The following is a 7318-nucleotide window of genomic DNA, read 5'->3' as shown; positions in this document are numbered from 1 at the left end:
CTAGTAAGAGAGGATGTGTATAGACTACCGATAGTTGAATAGGGTCACCATTTATAACAAGTATTCATTGCCTTGGATAGATGACCTTTTTGACCAATTGCAAGGTGCATCGATTTTTTCTAAGATTGATTTAAGGTCTGATTACCATTAGTTAAGGGTTGAGGCGGTTAAGAATTGGGTTCGACCAAGTTCTATGATTGAAATTAGCAGTTTTATAGGGCTCGCTAGCTACCATTGTCGCTTGTGGTATGAGTTGAGTCCAATTGGTATCTCAACGAAGTGAACTAGACGATGTAGTCCTTGTTGAAAGGACACAAGAAAGTTAATTGGAACTGAGAAGGTTCCAATTGGTATATGGCCTTAGGGGTCGTATAAGGCATAAATGATCAGTAATGGTCGTCTATGGAACGAACTAATTAAAGAATTTGGACTTGTCTGCAAGTTGTAACTACTCGAGTATCGTGAAATTTGTTATGAAAAGAAAATTATCACGAGATTAGGTACAAGGGTCTAGAAAAATTATGATGTGGTTAGTAAGCGAGAAATTTGGACGTGCGTTGTGACCAATTGATAACCGTGTGAGAGTCTGGGTGTATCCTGTGATATGTGTGTGGTAGTGTTGAAACGATGTAAAAGGATTCTAAAGTGTGTACTTCGTTGGGTTGACCGGGGGGTAGACAATGATTGCCCTAGCTAAAGGGATTTTCTTAAATGCCTAGTTATAGTTGGGAAATCTAGGGGAAATATAGAAAAGAGAGGAACCCCAGAAAAATTGTTAGTAGGGATTCTGTTTCCGTCGGGACCGCTGGGGTGGGATTTTCTTGCCAAGGTGAGGCCTCTAGAGCGGGATAAGGCGAGACAGAATCTCAGCCCTATCTCTCCTGTTTTCCCTAGTCACAATTATGGACCCCGAATCGTACTTGAACTAACCCCCGCGATCTAATTCAGTGTTCAGTAATTGAATATAAGTTATAAAGTGTGTTAAAATTGTGGAGAACCTGGACATATGAGGAGGAAACCAGCAAGGCCGGGGAAATGGTAATGCAGGTAGAGGAGTAGTGCAGCCAGGAGAGGAGGTTGCCTGTCAAGATGACAGGGCTAAGTTATATGTGTTTTCGATCAAGACCGAGTTGAGGTGTGTGATGTAGTGGTCACTAGTGCTACTCTTGTATGTGCCCGGATGGCTATTGTTTTGTTTGATCCGGGTTCTACTTATTCGTATGTGTCAGTTCAATTGCCTTGGGATTTGATGTGGTTTGTTATATTTTTGATGCCCCCATCCATGTTTCTACCCTAGTTGAATAGTCAGTCATAGAAACCCATGTGTATCGTGTTGTCATGTTGAGGTTATGGATTTTCATACTTGGGTTGATTTGGTTATGCTGGATATGACTGACTTGATATAATCTTAGGCATGACTTGATTGTCCCCCCCCCCTCCGTTATACCGTGCTTACTTATAATACTAAGTCGGTAACTCTAGAGATTTCCGATAAGGAAAGATTAGAGTGGGAAGGGGTGTACAAGCCTAAGCTAGCTAAGATCATATCCTCCATTTGGGCTAGGAAATTGGTGGGGCAGGGTTGTTTGGCTTAAATGGCTCATGTTTGGGATGTTGAGGTTTAGTCTCCCTCTATTGAGTTTGTTCTTGTGGTGTCTGAGTCATCATAAGGAGGACCCCCCTTTCGAGGTACAAAAAGAGTACGGTACATAGGCACCAAGAGTAGGCAAAAAAAGATGGGCTTTCCTCCAACTCACGATATAGGTGTAATTTCATTAATTCCCACTCGGTTTTCCTTTTCTATTTTCTTCCAATAGTTCGACCTATCCAGAAAAATTGTCGGCCGTTTTGGAGGTGTGGTAGATAGATTGGTTGGAGGTAGAGATATAGATTTCTGCATTGACTTGGAAACTGGCACTTTGCCCCATTTTCCATCCCTCCGTATCATATGTCTCCAGCAGAATTAAGAGAGCTTAAGGCTCAAATCCAAGAGCTTCTTGATAAGGTTTCATCCGTCCTAGTGCTTCACCATGGGGTGCTCCTGTCTTGTTGTTAAGAAGATGGAGGGTAGTATGAGGATTGGTGATTTTATCTTAAGCCATAATGAAGTGGATTAATACCAAAATGACAAGCTTATGGATAAAGAAAGTCCCATTGAGTATGAGTGAAGGTGATTGAACAGTTTTGTAAGTAAATGTGTATAAAATTGGGTTAGCCCTTTGAATTTGATGGGTATACCTGAGTTTGAGGTGTCTTGTTGATAAAAAGGTTGATTTCGTAGTGATAGCCAGGGCTAACCGAGTGTAATGGTGGTATGAGTTCGTGATGGATTGTGATGGGATGCAACTATATAATAAGATTATTGGTAAAGCGAATTTTGTATAGTAAGTACGACTTACGAGTGTCTAAGGTCGTGGTTTTCTAATATTGGGTGAGTAACGTGGTTGTATGGAAAGTTTAAGAGATGGTGGGACACCACTCAAATAGAATGTTAAAGAGCTAGAGTTATAATAAAGGAAAATATAGTGGGATGTAGGACAAACTTAAGAGAGAGGCTAGAGCAAGAATATTTTATTTGATTGCAAGGGCTAAAGATATATCTTTAGTGGGGTAGATAATTGGGTTCAGAGACGCGTGATTTCATTGTTTTGTTGTGGCTATGGTAATAGTGTTATGGGTCCATCAGATGGGTCAAAACTGTCGAAAAAGACTTGAGAAAGGAGTGTGCGAACATTAGCTTGAGTGTGATGACAAGTGCTTGGTTTTGTTTTTTAGGCTAGTAATGAGTATGATTGAAATTTTAGCGAAATATATGGTAAGATCGATGGAGATGCGATCAATGATAAACGGAGATCCATGAATTCATAAAAATCTTCAAGGTACAAGCTAATGTTGATAGAGAAAAGATTGTGTTATATGGTGGAAATTACAATTTAGATTTTTCATTGTGAGTCTACATTCGTGGTGATATATTTTGTCAAGGTATGAATTATTAAGGTGAGAAATGATCAATTGTATCTGGTATTGAGCATTTGAAAGGACTTACACCTGGGTTGAGTCGTAAGTTTACTACTATTGATTGTTAAGTACCTAAGAAAGGTTTCATTTTTAAAAGTGTTGGTTTATAATAAGGTAAATGGTCGGAGTGTGTATAAAGGTTGTTAGTATTGTGAGTATGATTCACTAGCTATGCTCTAGTGTATTTTCACTTTTGTGGGTGGATCCCTAGTAGTAGATCAGGGGTACCAAATCCTGCGATGTTCTCTTGGTTTAGTGGGAAGATTGGGAAGATTTTGGTTATTTCGAATGACTATAATTAGTGTTGTCTTGGAGTTGTTAAAGTATTTTAGTGGTTCTACATGTACCACCTTGCTTATGAGAATTTTATAGAAGAGCTACCATGCGTATTTGTCGTTGTCCGGTAATCTTAATATTTCTCTAGTCGTCGAGGTCCTGTATCGATTATGTGTGGTTGAATGTAGGAATCATTGGGTCCAATTCTACTGTTCTTAAGAGGTAATCTACAATTTCTAAATCTAGCATTTTGATAGTGTTGTTGGAGGATTTGTATGCTTGGACATATCCCTCGATGAGTATCTGATTTCTAAAGACCAATTTTTTTATAACTTAAACTCATGGGAAATTGGGTTGTGAGATGGAGATGTTGATAAGAACTATGATTGTTCGGGTATTATGATTGTGTGTTGGTTGGTTCAGGTTCACCTCTAATTATGGCGAGTTTTGATTTAGGATTTATCATGGTTATGTGAGAAATGATTTATCCTGATGTTTGTGTCAAAGTCCTTGATAGCATGTTGCAGACATGTGTACGTACGGTCAAACTTTGGTGGTTATTGGGAATAACTTTGTGGTTAGCTAAGTGTACATACAACAATAATTATCCCTCGAGCATTGTGATGACTTCATTGAGGCATTGTAAGGGAGGATGTGTAGGTATTCAATTGGTTGGTTTGAGGTTGGAGATGTGTAACCCTTAGGGGGTAATGAGATTCGATAAGATGAGCAGGCGAAACAAGTATCCCCAATAATTCGACGATTCAGATACTACTCTACCTTTATTTTTTAGCCAATCTTTCCTAGTTGATCACTCGAGGACGTGTGATGGATAAATTAGTATCTATTATAATGACTTGATTCCATCGTTATGGAAAACCCTCTGGGAAAAGAATTGGGGCTAAAAAACTTTTTCGTAGTAACTTGAGATTTCCTAGCTTAGTCCAGATTTGGACGAAATCATAGTCATTGAGGTCTAGAAAAATTTGGTAACAAATGAGAGATCTATTAAGGAATTTGATTACATGAGTGGATATCTAAGACGTTATAGAACCTGTACGACTTTACGGAATTGAATTCGAGTGAGTAGAACTCCCAAAATTAATCTTAGCGTGAACGAGTATTTTCTGAGTGTCATGGGATAAAGGTGTGTTGTGAAATGGGGGTTTGGAATTCTTAAATCTGCTCACTGTTTCCATGCAAGCCGCTGTGGTGGAATTATTCCCGCCAGGGCGGGGCTGCTATAGCGGGACAGATGCGACTTAAGTCGGAAATAAAACCCCAAAAATGTTTTATTCTGCACTTTTCGACTTTGAGAGCTAGGAGACGACCCCAACCGAGTTCTTGACCGTTGCTAAAGGTAAGGTTTTCACTTCCCGAATCTATTTTTCGATTCGTAGAACTCAGTTTCTTGGGTAATTATCGATGGGGGAGGTTTTCATCTGGAATTTATGGTGGAAAAAGCACTAATCTGGGTATGGGGATCAAGGGTTTGGTCTAGGGTTATTGAGTTTGTTTAATCCTGATAATTAGATCTTTGATCGTTGATCCTTGCGTATAAATTGTTGTTTTTAGACCACGAACAAGCGGGAAGAATCTGGAAAGGGAAGATTCAAGTGCCTTAAGGGATTCAAGCTTGTATTTGAGGTAGGTAATGATTGTGATTTTATGTTGGTGTGATATATGTTTGTAATTGCTCATTATAATGCATGTATGTATGTGAATGTTGCATTATTGATCACCCTAATCGTAAATGAGGATAATTGAATAATTGTATGCCATGAATCACCTCTTGTTGTATGATTATGAGAATATACATTGTGATTGTGATTGTGGTTTGTTGAATGGATTGGTTGCCACGTTCCGGCATAAACATGGGATCGGTTGCCACATTCCGACATAATTATGGGATCGGTTACCATATTCCGGCATAAACATTGGATCAGGTACCACGTTCCGGTATGCTAACAGTTTTGGGTGTGGGTTCCATGAGAGGACCATTGAATTGGGTTCCGTGAGAGGACAATTGAATTGTGTTGTGTATCTACTTGTGATGATTACGTTGATATCTAATGATGATTGATATTGGAAGACTGTATGTTGCTCTAAATTGATAACCAATGTGTATTATTGAGAATATGTGATGCTACATTGATCCTGAAAAGATGACTAATATTGTATATGTTCGGTATATGCCTGCTTTATAATGTTATGGTTACTTGCATGTGCTTCACTTATTGGGATAACCGCATGATCCTACCAGTACACTAGTACTGTGGTTGTGTACTGATACTGCACTTGCTTGTTCTTTGTTGAGTACAAGGCATCTTCAGGCGGCTATTGATAGACCTCAGCTAGATAACTATTGAGCGTGACCGGATTCAAGGGTGAGCCCATTCTTTCGGGCTGCCATGGATCTTTCTTGTTTAAGTCCACTCTTTTCGGACTCAGACTATTTGTTTAAGGTGTTGTTTAGTTTCGGGGTTGTACCCCTTGTTCTTAGACTTGTCATTAGTAGAGTTTTGGTACAATGACTTTCAGGTTCTAGGGGTTGTTCTTCCGCATTAGTTTGGTTAGTTGTTTGTTAAAACCTTGGAGTTTATGGGGACTCCGTTTTTATAGTCATTTAAACCTGCTTCCGTATCTTTACATGTCTTAGTTTTCTTAAAATTTGTTTGTTTGGGTTGTAGTAATGATTTTCCCACCGAAGGGTTTGTGTGGATGTCAATCACAACGGTCTGGATCGTGATATCTACAAATGACGAGCCCACTTTGTCAAGCTCAAAATCTCATTTTATCCTAAAGGTCGACCAAATTGACGGTCACATGATGTGGCACACCAAGTCAAATGAATGAGCCAATAAAATCATGCCACCTGTCATTATGACATAGTATACCTAATCAAATGAAAGACCAATAAAAATGTGTCATGTGTACTAGTGACATATACTATCAAATATGATTTGATTGGTGGAAAAAAGTTTGTTCCCGTAACAATTCTAGAAATCGATAGCAAGAAGCAAGAGAGAGCTAGTGGAATCGAAAATGCTAATTTTCTATGTATAAGCCAAGATTCCGAGAACATTCGAGCTAAAGAACATTTTTGGAATGTGAAATCTAAATCCTTTATTCGTTACCAACATCCAAGTGTTCGCAACAGATAATTACTCAAATCAAGTCCAAGACGAATATTAAAGTTATTTCAACATTTGAATCAAATCAAATTCATTTAACATAGTTCGTATTATTACTAAAGAATCAGAGAAATATCATAAAATTGTAACACTCATTATATTTGAAATTAGCATAGTTCGTATTATTACTAAAGAATCAGAGAAATATCATAAAATTGTGACACTCATTATATTTGAAATCAAATACTATGATTGTTGCAACATTTTTCTGTCTTAATTATTATTTTTCTCAACACAAATTTTATCGTTTATAATATCGTTTTCCCTCGTCTGCTAGGCCGTGAAATTAGAAAAGTTTGTGGACCTAGATTTCACATTCTATTTTGTTCTTTAATATTTGTGTGCTGAGAGCAGGGCTTTTCAAAATCGATCCAAAATAGTTAAACCAAATCGAAAAAAAGTTATTGATTTATCGGTAATGGATTGTTGATTTAACAATTTTGATTTTTTTATTATCAGGTTAACGATTCTTAACAGTTTGAGGTTTTTTGCTAACGGGTTAACCAATAATCCAATAGTATATTAATATATTATAGTTATACCAATCGATATATAAAGTCCTTGATTTAGGATTTAGTTTCATTTTTTATTTTTAGCATCTCTAACTTCCAGTTATTCTACGATGTGTTGGTGTTGTTTTTGCAGCAAGATAAATCGATACCCGATAAGCCAATATCTTAATGATTCTTAACGATTTAACATGTTTACAAATCGATAACCGATAAGTCGAACAAATAAACTTCAAAATCGAACCGACCGATACACAACCCGAAGACATCTTACTAGAAATGTCTAACAGCTTGCAAGAAATGTACCAGTTATGTGCAGAC

The sequence above is a fragment of the Solanum tuberosum genome, unplaced genomic scaffold (assembly GCF_000226075.1).
Source record: "Solanum tuberosum cultivar DM 1-3 516 R44 unplaced genomic scaffold, SolTub_3.0 scf00033, whole genome shotgun sequence".
NCBI classification, from domain to species: domain Eukaryota; kingdom Viridiplantae; phylum Streptophyta; class Magnoliopsida; order Solanales; family Solanaceae; genus Solanum; species Solanum tuberosum.
The sequence above is the reverse complement of the archived record's forward strand: the minus strand, read 5'-3'. Positions refer to the sequence as shown.